The 18311-nt window shown below is 36.8% G+C and overlaps 1 pseudogene; it reads right to left on the bottom strand.

Annotated features, from left to right (window-relative positions):
- LOC125615906 overlaps nt 1-12814 on the bottom strand; it is a 139932-nt pseudogene extending 127118 nt beyond the window's left edge.
- Nucleotides 12815-18311: the final 5497 nt, after the last annotated feature.

Genomic DNA, 18311 nt, shown 5'->3' with positions numbered 1-18311 from the left:
ATAAATCTCTTGGTAGTGTTTTGGATTGATAGATAGCACTTCATTCTAAAGCATTTCTCAAAATCCCACACATGCAGTTTTACCAAAGAAAAGTAAACCCTTCAGGAATAGAAGAAAATCAGAAGGAAACACACACACACACACACACACACACACACAGAGCAAAGAATCTAATGATGGAAAGGGGGATTTTGGAACTATTTCTGTTGGTCAAAACATTATAGAAGGGATCATGGACTCTTGAATTCCTACAAAGTCCAGGTAAAGCCTTACTTTTTATGGTGTGATCTGTCCAGCTCTCTCATTGGTTGAAAGGTTGAGTCACAGCCCTGCTGGGAATAGACTCTGTCCTGAAAAAACATGCCATAACAAATGTTATGACCTGTCCACTAACTCACATGCTGGGAAAACCTTGACTTGCTCTAACACTGTATTTCCTCAGTGCTCCAAATCTGAACCTGGCTCCTAGCATCCACTTTATGGTGAATTATCACCCTAAAATCCTCTGCAGAAGCAAGAAGCCCTGAAGCCCTTCAAACATTTTAAAAGTTCATGTTCCAAGGGATAAGATATCAAAATCACAGCTCAAAACTTAAACCTCCACTACAACCAAAATAACTTGTTCACTCCCACCTACAAAACTTCATATGGCATCTGTGGATGCTACTCCATAATTTCTGTGTCCTAATAGCTTGCATTTCTAAACGATTTATATTGTTCTGAAGTGCTTTTACCTAGCATTACATTTAAACACTTTATCCCTTTTAACAGTTGCTACAATTGTATTTTGCAGGCTATACAAGTCCATAATCACAAAACAAAATCTTCCTATCCCTCTCTATTCTTTAAGAACTCAAGCATCCTCCAAGTTTCTTGGAAACTGTTCTAGGAAGCAGCACAGGATTTTTCACATGTAAACCAAGATTTAATTAATTCTCTTTGCCACCTCCAGTTTTAGGTCCCTAATGTGTATATGTTTGTCACTAACATCAAAAGCGGTGGCTCTTCTGTTCAGCCATACACACTGCTCTTTCCATTTATTTTACTGGCATTAGAAATGATGCCAATGTCCATGCCACATCTGATACCTAAAATCAGGGACCAGGTACTAACTCAACCACTGTTAGGACCCACATTACTGTCGCTGGTACCACAGATGCCCTTATTAACTGCCACCAATTCAGCAACCATTGTAACCCAACCTGCTGCTTGTGATAGAACTACTCCAACAACACCTATGATGTCCAGCATTGATTATTTTATGATAAAAAATAATAATTTTCTGATGAAAATGGGTTTTTATCCTTGACCAACATTTTATTATAACTCTACTATGATAGAATCAGGACAAATCTTCTCAGTGGTAAACTGATGGATGGCAGCCTCACCAACTTGCTGCTGCTACAAAAATTCTAGGATACTTCCTTGAGAATACTTTCCCTCACCTTCACATTCCAAGCCTCATTAAGGTTTCTAAATTTTAAATCATATCAAGAATCCACTACTTTCCTCCATTTCTGTCCCTACTACTCCCATCCAAGTCATGATCAATCATCTCAGGTCTAGACTTTGAAAAAACCTTTGAATAAGTCTTGTTTTTCCACACTCCATTCTCCACGTCAGCTAGGGAATTTAATAAAGATTACCCAGATATTTCTCCCTTGCTTAGAAACTGTCAATGTTTCCCCATATTTCTCTTTTTCAATTTTTTATTATTTTTTATCGATTTTTTTCAAAAATAAGTGACAGCAGAATGCATTACAATTCTTATTACACATATAAAGCACAACTTTTCATAAATCTCTGGTTGTATATAAAGTATGTTGACACCAATTTGTGTCTTCACACATGTACTTTGGATAATGATGTCCATCACATTCCACCATCCTTGCTAATCCCCTGCACCCTCTCTTTCCCTCCCACCCCTCCACCCCATCTAGGATTCATCTATTTTTCCCACGCTCCACCTCCCTACCCAACAATGAGTCAGCATCCTTGTATCAGAGAAAACATTCAGCATTTGTTTTTTGGGATTGGCTAACTTCACTTAGTATTACCTTCTCCAACACCATCCATTTACCTGCAAATGCCATGATTTTATTCTCTTTTATTGCTGAGTAAAATTCCATTGTGTATATATGCCACATTTGTTTTATTCATTCATCCACTGAAGGGCATTCCCCATATTTCTCTAACTTACAAAACTTTGTGTATTGTGCTCCTGATAACCTTCCAGCCCTACTTCATACCATTCTGGATGTCACCAATGTACCGTCAGCCACTTTGGCCTTTTCTGTTTCCTATGTATACTTAAAATATCTCTGCTCCACTTAGGCCTGCTGCAGATGGGATCCCCCAGTAACAAAGGGAGGCACAGGAAGGTCTTGTGTTGCTCATTCTCCATCCCCATTACTATTCTTTCCATTCCCTCCTAGCCACAGTTTCCAGTTCATTTCATGGTTGGAGAAGTAAAAAGGGAAAAAAAATAGAAAATCTTCCAAAACTGGCACCAGTATCATCTAACATCAATATCCTTAGGCTCTAATAGATATCTTAAGTTTTCTCTTTCTCTTCTGGGCTCCTATATGGATTCTTCAAGATGACAACCACCCTTTCTCTAACTGTGTCTCCCCTGTACCTTCCTGATATAAGTATTTAACCTCCATCTGGATATTAAGGAGTTCCTTTTGGGTTCCTAGAATTAGGGAGTAGGCTTCCACTCAGTTTGTTTCTACTAGGGTGTCCTAACTTCCCAGAGATCCCTGAAACCTCCCTGGGTAGGTCAGGTCAGGCTCTATGTGGCCCTCCTAAGTGTCAGCTAGTTCTACACCACTTCTCACTCTTCTCTCTGTGTCTCCTTTTTATACAGGATGAGGGCAACTATGTTTTTGAACACCTTCTTCACAAGACCTACTCAACTGGTCTAGGACCTCACTTGGAAATGTGAGGGTACTTGAAACTTTTACCATAGGCTCAGCCCAAGCTAATTTTATATAATTTTGCATTCTTATCAAAAGATGTGCATTCTGTTAGTCAATCCTATGAAATATCTTTCACGTGTCACTCTTCATACCATAAATGAATCTGTATGGAGCCTTATGTGCATAGTCCAAAATACATGGTCCAGCTTATAGTTATTCCCATGGCAAGTCTAAGTTAATGAGGCTAAACAAAAGAATTTTGACTTGGTTCATTTGTCAATGAATGTTAATCCATGAAGAAGAGTTTAAGAGTATAATCTTTACAAATATTTCAAAGTTCTTGTTTTCATGGTTTATTATGTACCCCAGTGGAGCAAAGAGTTGACATCAGCATTTAGATAAAAGTGAAATGAATGTTTAAAAATACTTAACCTACCATTTTCATAGACCCTGGGATATTAGTCAACTTTTTTGTTACTGACAAAATACCCCAAATAATTAATTTGTAAGGAGGAAACAATGATTTTGGGTCATGATTTAGAAGTTTCAGTCATGGTTGCTTAGCACCCTTGCCTTTGGACCTGTGAGTATGCAAGATATTAATTAACATCTGAATCTACACACAAACTACATCATGGTGGGAGCACATGGTGAGGCAAAGCTGCTCCCTTCGTGGTGGCCAGAAAGCAAAAAGTAGGCCCAGCTCTCAGCATCCCCTTCAAAGGGACACCTCTAGTGATCTAAATATCCCCCACTGGATTCCACCTCTTAAAGGTCCCCACAACATCCCAATAGTGCCATGAAATGGGCTCCATGCTTTTGACACATGAACCTTTGGGGGACAGTTATCTATAGGACAACACCTTGGCTTGCTTGTTGATGCCATGTTAGTAATATGAAGACCTCTTAAAGCCCACCTGAAGAAAGAATCTCCAAATTCCCAAACATCTCCAAAGGAACTCAGAGTCCCCCAGTAAAAGTCTCTTTTTATCCTCCCAACACTGCTGAGGGTTAGCCAGGGAAGCATTAGATTTTATTGCCAGAATTAATACCAGATTAGAGTCACACGAGTATTATCCTTGCTGATTTATAATGCCATGTAGCACAGTAAATGAAAGCATTTCTTCTCCTTAGAAAGCCAGTTGAACACTCTTAATTCTTTACTTCTCAAGACATATCTTTCTAGGATGAGACAGCAGTAAAGAAGAAAAAGCATCAGACAAGTGTCCTTGAAGTAAATCCCAAGTATTCTCTCTCTTCCACAAATCAGCCTAGATTACCAATGTGCACATACAATAAAAATCCTAACAAAGAGACACTAGCTTATATCCTCCACAATATAGAATCCAACCACACAGGTCATCTTCTTACATTCCCACAAATATGAAGTAGGATAAATATTGTTTACTCTTTATGATTGATTTAAAATTTGAATGATTCAACATGTGACATTTTTGAAATCACATTTTGGGACACACATAGATTTGATAGGCCAGAAAATTTTATTTTTTATTTTTTTTGGAATAAGTGTTTTTAACCTACTTTAAAGTAAGTTTAAATAGTCTTCTGATTTGGGGACCCTCTATGAACATGTGAACATGTCTTATTTAGAAGAGTGACACAAAAAAGTTTCTGTAACCTCAATTTATAAACCTATAGTTATTTTAGAGTTAAGCCATGACCTTTCTATAGACACCTATATATTAGGCCTTAGAGGCTATAAGACCCTGTGTACTTGGTTGACTCAGTCTCACATCTCAAGAAAATGACCCAGTGAATGGTAGCATGTTTAGCACTTCTTGCTTCCAGCAACAGAAATGACAATTTTTTTTTAATGTGGCTATTTTTTATAAACACTAATATCACCCCTCATGGGCAAAATAAAAGACATTTGTTTTCTGAGTCTGATACCTTTTTAGAATAAAATGAGAGGAAAAAAGAAAAATCAATGCTTCAGACTAATTTGCTAAATAACTTTTAGCTGTCGAGGAGAAACAGCCCTGGAGGCCAACCCCTTCACCTGGCATGTTCAGAATCTCATTGCAAATTACTATGCCTCTGAATCAGAATCTGGCCGTTGAGCCTGTCCTAGTCTGCAGGATACAGAGCTCTAAAGAGATCAGCAACGAATGTGTTGATTAAGAAGAAGTTCCTGGAGGACTGTTAAGCCTTTGCCATGTTGCTAATAAGCATTTTCATATGGAGTAACTGGAGAGCATGCAACAGTGACTGCAAGCCCCAGTAAGTTGTCAAACAGTAAGCCCACATGGGTGAATTCACCCTGTTTGCCTGACTTGATATAAAGCCAGAGGAGGTCCAGGCAACAGCCATAAATTCAAATAAGCTTTTAAAGCCTTCTCGATTGATCACTACATAAAAAGACACAGAGCAATTGTATAATCACCTCACACACAGGTAACTAAATATATTGCCCTTTCTAAATTCACTGATGTAAAACACAGAGCTTTTTCTCCCCAGCTAATGGTTGAAAGCAGCTTTATATTGCTTTCCTGCAAACTTAATACCCAGCAAATAAATGATAGTCCTAGAAGGAGCTCTTTGGGTCAGACAGTAACATATATACAATGCAATCTGCTCTTGGTACTATTACAAGTAAAGCAGAATTAAAGTTTTGGTTGTACTGCCATCTCTTAAATGTATATTAAATTTTCTATGAAAGTAAAACAAAACAAAACAAGATTTTTTTTCCCTAAGTTGCTAGTCCTCTTTTGTTGCATTTAAGTATATAAACTTGATCCACAAGGTGGCATAAGTTGGAACAATGACACATGGAATATTTATGAGTATGCAAGATATTAATTAATATCTAAATCTACACACAAACTGCCAAATGGCAGTGTGGCGATGGGAAAAAAAATAATCATCATACTAAATGAGAAAGTAAGTAGGTGTTAGGAACCAATAATAATTTTCTAAGCATTCTATGTAACAACTTCAGCCAATACAAAGTTGAATTCAGAATTTAAATTCTGTATTTTTACACCTGACTCTATTACTATTATGTTCATGTACTATGAACATAACTTACAGAATCATGAAAATAATACTATTACTTTTTTCATTGAAGTAACTTAAAAATATATAAAAGCTGATTCCAACCTCACTGATATTTCCAAATGCTTACATTTTTCTCATATGACGGTCAACAGAAAAATAGCCAAGCTCAGAAATTTCATGAGCTTTCACAGGTTTCTTTTGTTTCAAATTTTCCATGTTTTCAGTGAGTGCGGGTTTCTAAACAGTTGCAATTCCATCTCGACTATATTATTCACGTCTGATAAAATGACAAGGCACAGGATTTTGGTCTGTCTATCTTAGCATATTTTAAATGAACAGCAGTTTATTCGACTTCTAAGATATATGGCCACTTGCTAAAGAACCCTGGGTATATTTGCATAAAAGTCATAAAAGTTGGAAGTTTTAATGATCTGATACTTCCACAGTAGACTAAGACTTCAAAGACTGTCCTTCCCCTGTCCCCTGAAAGTCACATAAGGTGGATCCAATTTGATTTTTATAGACATCAGATGCACATTCAAAAGACTTTCCCATAAGTAGAAGCACAGTTTGTGACAAGGCAATAGAGTTAAAATTAGGGTTGCAGAGGATGGCTGAAGTGAAACTTGCTACTCAAAGTTTGGTCCCAGACCTAGTGGACCCAGACTCAGCAGTTCCTGGAAATATACTGAAATGCATCTGCATTTTAATATGATGGTAAGATAATTTGTGTGCCCAAGGTCTGAGAAGCCCTAGTCTAGACCTGGAAGAACCCATGCTGTGAATCCAGTTGAGGATCCCATAATGAACATTTGTGAGAGGAGGATCCAAAGTCAAGGGGCAGGGAGATTAAAGAAAAGAAAACAAGGACCAAAGAGATGAATGAGGTCATATGTATAGGAGCCTAGGCTAAGAGCACAAAACAAGATGAGGACTGGGTGAAAGATGGGGATGGAACTGTACATTTCAGGTGGAGAATCTTTATAATGAAGATAGATTCCATAATTAAAGCTCACAGTAGATAAGTCTATATATATTCCAAAATTAGTAAAACTAACATGATAGGTGGTGAGACCTTCATTCTTTATCTTTTGGGATCCTGAACAAAATAAGTTTGGGTTGTCTGTTTTTATTCACTAAACCTTCAAAAACATCCTTCTGGTTGAATATAGTATAGTAAAAATCATTTTTAAGTTATTAATATTATTTCAAAGTTCTCTTCTGTTAATAAAGTTAGATTGTGCAGGAAGGATATTTTTGATTATGTGCTTGTCTGCTGATGAAAAAGTCCCCGAGTTGGCAAGCTGATTGGCAATTTAATTTTGTGAGCAGTACAAAAAATACCAGAATGTTAGAAATGCAAGGGTCATCACTGACAAATCCTCACAGTCCTGTGAATTAAATCTTAAGATCCTTCATTTTGTCCATTGCACAGCTGAAAAAGCTAAGGCTCAAAAAATCTTAACAATTTATTCAAAGTCTGACTGAACTAAGATAGTGTCCAAAATTTGTGGTCTAATCCACTACCCTTCACTAAAAGAAGAAAACAAAACTAGCCCCGACTTGTCATTGTAGGTATCTCCTATGTGTCACAGGGGATGGGAAATGAGTCATTATTTGAACAATCAGCAAACTGGTGACATTAAACACCATCCCTGTATGTAACACAGTGAAAAACCTTTGAAATTTGTTTCTAAACTTTAAATTCAGAGCTTTATACCTCCTGAGGATCAAATGAGACTTGACAAGCTTCTTCAAACAAAGAAACTGTGTGTGTGTGTGTATACATATACATATACACACACATATATATGTATACACACACACATATATATGTATACACACACACATATATCCATATCTATATCTATATATGCATATGTGAAGTGGAATAATTGGTAATAAAACCCAAACCCATGAGATTATTTACCATGCTCCACAGTCCATCTAGGCTGTGTCTGACACACAGTTGAATAACAGACTCTTAGAGCTCTTTACTAATAGTTATGATTATGGGCTGGGGATTTAGCTCATTTGGTAGAATGCTGGCCTCGTATATACAAGGCCCTGGGTTCAATCCCCAGGACCACAAAAAAAAAGGAGCCTCACTAATAGTTATGATTATGATCATGATTGTTAACATGGAGAGCAAAACCCAGAGACTTCTACCATGAAGATTTGTTTTTATGTTTGCTAGGAAAGTTTCTCAAACCAAGATGTTAATTCCTGGTTGTGAAAATGTCAAAGGACTTTGCTGTTTCTTCAAATTAAAAGTAATTGTAATAAACATAGGAAAACTGCAAGCTCACCAGAAAGATGAATACCAGATTCAAGAAAGAGCTGGCAGCCAAATTTGTCCATATTTGGGGAGTAATACACAATTAAAATTCTCCCCCAAGGAGAAATTAGATACAGCTTGTAAGCTATTACAGGAAATTGCTTCTGTAGCTTCTCCAATTACATATGAAATATCAATCATTTAACAAGTCAGAAATATGGCCAAATTTGCACTAATACATCAATTTGTGTAAATTCTGCTTTAGATATGTTTAGAAGCTCTTATCCTTGTCAAGAAAGTGAGGATTTCACCTCCCAAAATTTAAATAAATAAATCCATTCTCAATATTTAGATGTACTATCTCTATTAACCATTATTTGCATGATGTTACCTTCTCTGTTCTACAACCTAAGGGATAAAATCAAATGACAAGAAAACAAGCTGATACTATGCAGCTTGAGAAAAACATTTCTACTGACGTCAGGAAACAGATATTCTAAATGACCATCATAAATCACTTACGGTGTCATAATCAAAAAAGGAAATTTAATTATATTCAGTCTATATTAGTAATTTTGTCAAGTATATGAATTTTTTTTATTTTCATAAACATAAAAAGATTCTAAGCCTAAGCACTAATGAATCAGAAAATTTGATGAATCCCAAACTCCTGTGCCCTAATAATTTTATTAAGCTTCTATTAAAAATCAGAAATAGCACAAAAGAAAGAAAACTAAATAAAATGATTCAATGATTGTGCCATGATCTTACCATATTATTATAATAAAGGTTTTTCTAAAACTAAATTATCTAAACCTATTTTAAGAATTTAACTTTTAGAGCCCAAGATTAGAATGCTTTCCACCTTCTAAATCCCAATCTGCATGTCTTAAAGGACACAGAGTCCTCTTATTTTGATATATTATAAAGAGAATGCTGAGATATTTCTAGGTCAAGTTGCATGTGTTTACAAATGGTTTCATATGATTGGCTTATAAAGATGATTGGGATAGAGTTTCTCATAAAATTTTCAGTTCATAAGCTCATTTGTTATAGCTGTTTCATTTACCCTATATTAACTCCTTTTTTTTCTGCAAAAGATGTGGTAAGGTTTCAAGTTAAGTGAAGAAAACATATTCTTTTTACTAATTAAAAGAAAACACACTGGGGCCCTTGACATTCATCTCAGATAGTTCATGGAACTTTTCACAATATTCAAGTTGGTAAATATTACCATAGAGAATCACAAATCTTCACAGAAAGCAGTTTATCTGAGTGAGGTGTGGTTCTGGATAGATTGTTTTCAATCATTGAGCTGACTCCCCAGCCACCACTCTCCAGCTTCAAAGAGTTTGTGATTCAAGTTCATGCCTTAGCAAAATCACAAATCACTTTCTATTATGGATTTCAACTTAATTATGAAGAAATTAAAACAAAAATTTAATGTTCAAGTGTCAAAAGTTAAGAAAAAGAGGATGTTCTCCAAAGGAAACATAATAGATATAAATTCAGTCATCAATTACCCTCTCCAACGCCATTTGGTGGTCACTAAAAACACATCGACAAATATGCCTATGGTTTTAATGCAATACTCTAAAAGAGATGCCAAAACTAGAGTCATAGGTATCTTTCAAGATTTAGAAGGCTAAATGGTTGGGTTTTTCTCAGTCTGGGGAGAAAAAACAATTATCACTTGAAAGAAAATAATGATCAATCTATATCATACTATTTATATAACTTTTTCTCATGAGAATTCATCTTAATAAAACAAAATCATAATAAACTCGTCTGAAAATATATAATTCTGGTAGGTAAATGGAACCAACTTTCCAATTGAGGAAAACTAAAGAATATGAACAAAATATTTTTAAAAATCTTCTTGAAGACATTAAATACAATGAAAAATTTCTAAAACACAAGTCAGAGAAGTACAGAGACTCAGAAAGATGAGGCTGCCTTTTTCGTACTAATTTTTCCAAGGGCATTGACTGATTCTGAAAGGAGTGGCCAAGAGAACAAAAGATTGAGCAGAGCTTTGGATGACCTCATGAGACTAGAGAAGCAATCACTGAAGTCCAGGATCCTCCAAGTGGGAAGTTTCATAGCCCACCTCTCTATGGGTTGTAACTCAAAGCTCTAGACCTAGGAATAAAAGTAAACTGAAAATAAAAACTGTATTTTGTAAGAGGTGCAGCCCAAATTTGAATCTTATCAGGACCTAAAATTATATTAAGGTGACCTCTGAGAGCAAGTGGTTCTGGCTTCTATAGTACTACAACTCCACGTAGAAATAAATACAAGTTCTGTAAAAAGGGAAAGTGTCGCGACTTCTTGCCCGCAAGGAAGACGCAACACTCAGGAATCTTCTTTCAGTAGTTTATTTCAGGCCCCTGATAGTTCTTCTTCTCTCTCTCGGATGCCCCTCCCAGCCTTAATAAAGCATCTCAAGCCCCAATGCAAAGCAGCCACGTGGAGCTTTCTCATAGGGTGATGAAAAGTCATGCGCCAACTCTCCCAAATAAGGAGTTGTTTGTCACAGACCACAGCGGAGCCAGCGCCATCTTGTAATGGCGACCATAATTTGCATAAACGGCAGAAGCGGCTCACCACAGTTCCCCCTTTCTGTTTTCTTAAAACAATACAGGCGAGAGTAGAGGTCCTATCCCACTGTGCAGAAGTGGCTGCATAGTATGGCTCAGTCTTAAGGAGGGCCCTTCCCCAGATCCGAGACCATATCAGCCGACGCCTTTTTTCGTGGGGCGGGGAGTGGACGCGTCTAACCCGCATGCAATAGGACATGCTCTCCTTGAGGTCCACGTCAAGGATCACTCAAGTGCAGTGCTTTGCCTCGCATCCTGTATCGTGGCGATGGTGGACGAAGGGGGATAACTGAGGCTGAACTGTGGCTGTTTATAACGACAAACAAGTTGACAGCACCCTGAAAGAAAGGCACGGACTTTAAGACGATAGAAAAGCACTAGTGTGGAAACCCATCTGCGTGCAATGGCAGTAAGACCGGCAGAGTGCAAGGGCTTTCCAACACTAAGAGAATAGCAAGGAAGGTCATGTCGATCCCAGTGCAATGTTATAATAACTTGGGGTGCAACGACCATGACAAAGGTTTACTGTTTAAGATGCGCAAGCCAGACTTGAGGCGAGTTGCCATTTTCTAAAGCTGCAAGAGCTTGTATGATCATAGCCTTATCATGAGCACTACGGGCCTTAAGGCGACAGAGAAACCACAAACAGAGGAACATACCGAAGCAACACATTGCACCAAAGATGCCTACCCCCACCCACTCTTTGAAGAAGGAAAAAGCAGAAGATATCCAATCGGTGAATTGACCCAAAGTCACTGGATCGACACGGGTACTGTTCAAGACAGCTATCTGGGTTAGTTGAGACTGGATCATGTCTTCCGCTGCCATGGACCAATTTCCGGCCAAATATTCGCCAATGATGCGGGAGGCATTCCTGGAATCATTAAATCTGACAGAGGTTATGCATAAATGTGCACGTTGGTCAACACAACCCAAAAGCACCAAGTCAGCCAATTCTTCTACCTGAGCTTGGAGTAAATCTATTCTTTGGTTGGCAGCTAAAATCCCTGACAAAATATGTTGATTAATTGTATTTTGGGATTCAAGTATGGTGGAAGTTTGTTGAACAACTTGATTAATAGTGGCAGCAGTTTGTACTTGACTGGCCATGGCCACTCCGGCCGTAACCGCTGCAGCAGCAGACACTGCCACAGCTGTCACTATAGCTGCCGTAATTCCAAAATCCCTGCGGACTCTAAGTAGTTCAACAATGGGGAATTTATCTGGGTCCGCAGTGACTGGGATTGGGACAAAAGTTGGAATTTTCATAACCACTGCCGTAGTCCAGAAGCCATTCCAACACTCAGACAAATAGCAGGTAATATTAGAACTATTAAGCATCCCCTGTGATGTATCATTAGCCAAAGTGGTTATATTTAACTCAGATGTACCTGTCGGGACCCCCCCTGCCAGGAGCCCCGGAACCCACATCGGCTCCGTCCGGTCCCGGCCCCCGGCGGCGCTCCGCCCTCTCCGCAGCGTGAGCTCGCTCCGCAGCAGTGTAGGCGGGTCCCTTAGCTGCGATCGCAGCGACGCCGGCGGCTGTTCGCGTTTTGGCTCGCGGGCGCTGGGACTGCGGCGCAGAGCGCTGTCTGCCGCCGCTACTGCCGCGGCCCCGGCAGCTTCTCTCAAAAACATCTGCAAAGTGCTCTGCTTTACTTTAAGTCCTTTTGAACGTAGCAACCCATCTAGGGCCAACAAAATTGGGCTTGAAGAAGTAACGCCCATAATGTTTTTAGAGCTATAAAGAAAGTGAAAGTACAAAAGCCCCGCTCTCTCCTTATTTAGAGGGGAGCGTCCTTTTTTCTTCTCTCTCTGTATTTACAGAGAGAGCTGCCCCGCTTTGGTCGCGGATCCCACTTACTTGGGACTAAACCCGCTTTGGTCGCGGATCCCATTTACCTGGGACTAATCCCACTTTGGTCGCGGATCCCACTTACCTGGGACTACGGTGCACCCCCCCTGACTGCTGAAAGTTCTGATTCCCGGGTCTCGGCACCACTTGTCGCGACTTCTTGCCCGCAAGGAAGACGCAACACTCAGGAATCTTCTTTCAGTAGTTTATTTCAGGCCCCTGATAGTTCTTCTTCTCTCTCTCGGATGCCCCTCCCAGCCTTAATAAAGCATCTCAAGCCCCAATGCAAAGCAGCCACGTGGAGCTTTCTCATAGGGTGATGAAAAGTCATGCGCCAACTCTCCCAAATAAGGAGTTGTTTGTCACAGACCACAGCGGAGCCAGCGCCATCTTGTAATGGCGACCATAATTTGCATAAACGGCAGAAGCGGCTCACCACAGGAAAGGACATTATTCTTAAGTACTGAATTATTTCTTCAACAACATTACAAACATAAAACTAAGAATAAAATAAAAATTTATCTTGTAATGTGTGGACAAGTGGATGTGATTGAAAGTAAACAGAAATAAAAGCCAGGAGAAATAAACCTTTAGGATATATAGATTAAGGTCTTATGTTAAATAAATAAATAAATAAATACATATGACAGAATTTAAAATGAGTGTCCTTAATCTACATAAATATAAAAATGACAAGACTGACAATTCTAGCAGAGACATACAAACAACAACACCTAAATAAGTGGGAATTCTAGAAGAAATAATATAATAAAATTGCCAAAATTAAGAATTTAGTGGATCAGCAGATTAGACATACCTGAAGAAAGAATCAGTGTACTGAGATATTACATACAAATAATATGTACAAAATAAAACACAAAGAAAGAACAGAAAAAAAAAGAGAGAATAAAAGATATTTTAAAAAAACAAAAACAATGAAAGAACCTACCATACACACAAGTGAAATTCAAGGGGAAAGAAAGACCACATACTTACAAGGCCAGAATAATATTTGAAGACTTAACCATATAAGAATTTTCTACCACTTATAAAAGGCCTTTAGAAACAAAATTGAGCTGGAAATAAATTTTAAAATAAGATAACTAGAATATATTCAAGTATGTAGAAATTAAGAAATACCCATGTACTCATAAATAATCTGTCAAATATAAAATTATAATAAAATCAGAAAACATTTAAAAATAGTAATTATGAACATGACATACAAAAAGCACATGCTACAATTAAATCAATATTTAGATGACATTTTATAACAAATGCATGCATTAAATCATTAAAGAATAAAGGTTGAAGATAAATAATCTTAGTTTGTATTTCAAAAAGAAAAAAGTTAAAATTTTAGATGTTATTAAAATAGAAAAATGAAGAAAACTGATAACTCCTATGAAACTGATTGAGAAAAAAATAAGATACCCCAATAAGCACTTAAAGAATTTCAAAGGGGCTATCACCACAGTTTCTAGAACATTAAAATGAGATGACATTATGAAATACTCATGCCAACTTATTAGAAAATACAGTGAATGGACAAAAGTTTTTTAAAAAATTTACTCATCATACTGACATTAAAAATAGGAAATCTGAATAATCCTATAACTATTTAAAAATTGAATCCACAATCAAAACATTTTCCAACAAAGAAAACCACACTCCTAATGATATCACCAGTGAATCCAACCACACATTCAAGAAGAAAATAATGCCAATATTATACAAATACATCTGGATTATGAAAAAAAAGAAGAACTTCTACCAAACTCAATTTCTGAATCAAGCATTATGGACAAACTTCTCAACAATATGAATATAAAAGAGTACATCCAAACAATACAGTTACCCTGCAGTATCTGTAGGGGATTGATTTCAGAACTCCTCAGAGAGTAACCTTTATGGATGCTATTTTAGCCAGCTTTTTCACCACTATGACCCAAAAACCTGACAAGAACAATATTAAAGAAGGAAAAGTTTATTTGGCACTCATGGTATCAGAGGTCTTAGTCCATAGATGGCCAGCTCCATTTCTCCGGGCCCAAGATAAGGCAAAACATCTTTGCAGCAGAGTATGATGAAGGAAAGCAGCTCAGGACATGGCCACTAGGAAGCAGAGAGAAAGCTCTGTTCACCAGGTACAAAACATAGACCCCTAGTGACCTACCTCCTCCAGCCACACCCTTCAAGTAGTTTCATGTGCTGATTAGGTTAACTCTCAAACCCAATCCTTTCACCTCTAAATTTTCTTGTATTATCCCACACAGAGCCTTTGGAGACATCTCATATCTAAACCACAACAGATGCTCAAATCCCTCCTATAAAATAGGGCAGAATTTGTTTATGATTCATAAACTTAATTTCTTCTTTCTTTCTTTCTTTCTTTCTTTCTTTCTTTCTTTCTTTCTTTCTTTCTTTCTATATTTATTTATTTGTACTGGAATTGAATTCAAGCATTAAAGTTTAGATATTAAGTGTCCCCCAAAAGATCATATGTGACATAATACAAGGTTTAGAGTGTTATGGGAGTTTTAACCCCATCAGTGAATCAATGCCCTGATGGTACTGAGCGGTAACTAAGGGTAGGTAGGTAGTGGCTGGAGAGGAAGGTCATTGGGGGCATACCTTTGGGGTATATATTTGGCCAGCTGAGCTTAGTCTTTTTCCTCTACTTCCTTGATCATCCTGTGAGCTGCTTCCCTCCACTCTCACTCTTCTGCCCTGATGTTCTGCCTCACCTCAAGCCCCAAGGATATCCATGAACTTAGACCTCTGAAGCCATGAGCCCCAAATAAACTTTTCCTCCTCTAAGAAGTTCCTGTTAGGTCTTTTAGTCACAGCAGCAAAAAAGCTGACTAAAACACCAGGCATGCTTTACCAGTGAGCTACAACCCCAGTCCTCTTACTTTTTATTCTGAAACATGTTCTCACTAAATTGCCCAGGATGACTGAGAACTTGTGATCTTCCTGCCTCAGCCTCCCAGGTAGCTGGAATTACACCACACCTGACTACTTCTGATATTCTCTAAATCATCTCTAGATTATTTTTTAACTCATACTACAATGTAAATGCTGTGAAAATAGTTGTCATGTATTTTTAGGGACTAATGACCTCAGAAATTCTGTACAGATTCATTTCAAATGTAAAAAAAAAAAAAAATCTTTGTTTTTGATCAGCAAATAATTGAATATTCAAACGCAGAACCCATGGATATAAAGAGTTGACTATAGAAGAAAAACAATTTCAACAATATATAAAATTTAAATATATCCCTAGAATGCAACATTTTTTAACATTCCAAAATAAGAGTATCCCATCCCATTAATAGAAAAAATAATAAAGTTAATATGGCCATTTTAAGGAATGCCAAAATGGCTTTTGGTTAAATTCACTATCCATTTATCAATTTATAAAAACTACATACACTATGAACAGATAGGAGTCCTTTTCATAAAGATACTTTTTTAAAGAATCATAGTTAATGTGAATTATTGATTCTTTTACATTGAGTTCAATAAAGAAATAAGATTGCAAGCTATTATCACTTTATTTTATATTGTATTATAATCCCTAAACAATATAGTAAGAAAAAGAAATATTAAAATTACAAAACTGTCATTATTTTCAGAGTTTCTAAATATCTATAGATAAATTATCAAAACTGATGTGTAAGTCTAACAAGTAAATTGCATTTTAGGATTTTAATATTAACAGAAATAAAATATTAAAGATAGTATTTCAATAGCATCAAAAATATTGAATACATATATAATAAATATTTTTATGTAAGACTTCTATACAAAAAGTTTAAAATATTACTAAGAGAAGTTAAGGAAATCTAAGCAAGTGGAGGGATACCCCATGTTTATAGATAGAAGATGACTATTCTTTCAAAATTGATCCACAGATCATCATAATCTATATCAAAATGTCAGTCTATTTCTTTTTTACATGTTGATCTCGATGAGTTGAATTTTAATTTTGAATATAAATGACAGAAAAATAAATACAAGCTTGTATAAAAAGAATAATATGGAAGATTTTATATAATAAATGTTAAGATTTATCATAAGTTTAGGCTAATTATAATAGGATGATATTGGTCAAAAGTAGACATTAATACCATTGGTGCAGAACAGAAAACCAATAATACACACTTATCTGTTTACAGTTGACTTATAATAAAGTACCTCTGCAAACTATATCAGTGGATATAGGTATGAGAAGGGGTAATTCAATTGCATACATATACCAAAAACATGTCACCCTACTATTCGCTTGACACAAAAATCAACTACAGCTACATTATGAATGTAAATTAATATACTAAAACAACAAAACTTATGAATGTAATATAAGATAATATCTCATGATCTCAGGGTAGAAAAAGACAAAAAGCACTAATCATAAAGAAAAAAGTTTAATACATTTGAACTTCTGTTCATCAAAAGACAAATTAAGCAAATAAAAATCAAGTCATTCATCCTGCAGCAAATTCTTGCAACAAATGAAGTAACACAAGGTTCATATCTATGAAAATAAAGAATTCATAAATAAATAAGGATAAATGTTCCAAAGAAAGTGGAAAAGAGATTTTAGTAGGCCCTTCAGGAAACCAAGTGGTAAATAGGTTTACAGAATGCTACTCAACTTCAAATGAAAACAGAGAAATGCAAATGAAAACCTCAGTGAGATAATTCTACAGATCTATTAGAACGTCTAAAATTAAAATATGAACAATATCATGTGTGTCCAAGCATGTGGACTAAGGGGTCATGAATACACCCAGAGTGCCCTTGGGATTGTACATTCGTATAACTACTATCATCTATTTTCTTTGCTACATCACAAATTATCTGAAAATTAGCATCTTAAAAACCACACACAGTTATAGTCTCCCTGATTCTTTGGGTCAGATAATCTCTCAATTTCTGTAGCCCTGACCCAGTTTTTCTGTGTCCTGCTCAGAGCTAAGTAGGCTGCCATCAAGGCATGAGCCAGAATATAGTCTCATCAAGGGTTTTGATGGGGAAGAATATATCTGCATGCTCAGATGACAGTAAAACTCAATTTCTTATGGACTGAGGTCCCTATTTTGTTGTTAATGTTAATTGGGGACCACAGAGGTTCACAGAGGCTCCCAAAGTTCCTTGCCACCTAGTCATCTTTACTGATTCTCTCAATACATGATAGCATGTTTCTTCAAAGCCAGCAAGAGGGTCTCTTGCTCCAGTCTGTTCAGAGTCTTGCATAACATAATATGATCATGAAAGTGATATCCCATTACCTTTGCTATTAATATAATCAAATTATGAGAGTAGCTTTCCATCACATTTATTACATTCCATTAGTTAGAAGAAAAACACAGATTCTTCTCTCACTGTAGAAGAATTATTGGAGGTCATCAGGAAGTGGATATCAGAAAGTGGAATTTACTGGAGGTCATTGTAGACTCTGTGCACCAAACTGCTTTGGGAAAGACAGCCGAACCTCTCCCCTTGTGGCTCAGTGGTTCCATTACTGAGTACATAACAAATAGAAATAGTTCACAAACCTTCTTAAAAGGCATGTACAAGGATGTTCATGCTTCAAAATAGGAAACAACCTGAAAGTCTATCCAACAGAACAG

Source organism: Marmota marmota, unplaced genomic scaffold, assembly GCF_001458135.2.
Source record: "Marmota marmota marmota unplaced genomic scaffold, marMar, whole genome shotgun sequence".
In the NCBI taxonomy this organism is placed as follows: Eukaryota; Metazoa; Chordata; class Mammalia; order Rodentia; family Sciuridae; genus Marmota; species Marmota marmota.
This window is presented reverse-complemented; position numbering and strand designations above follow the sequence as displayed.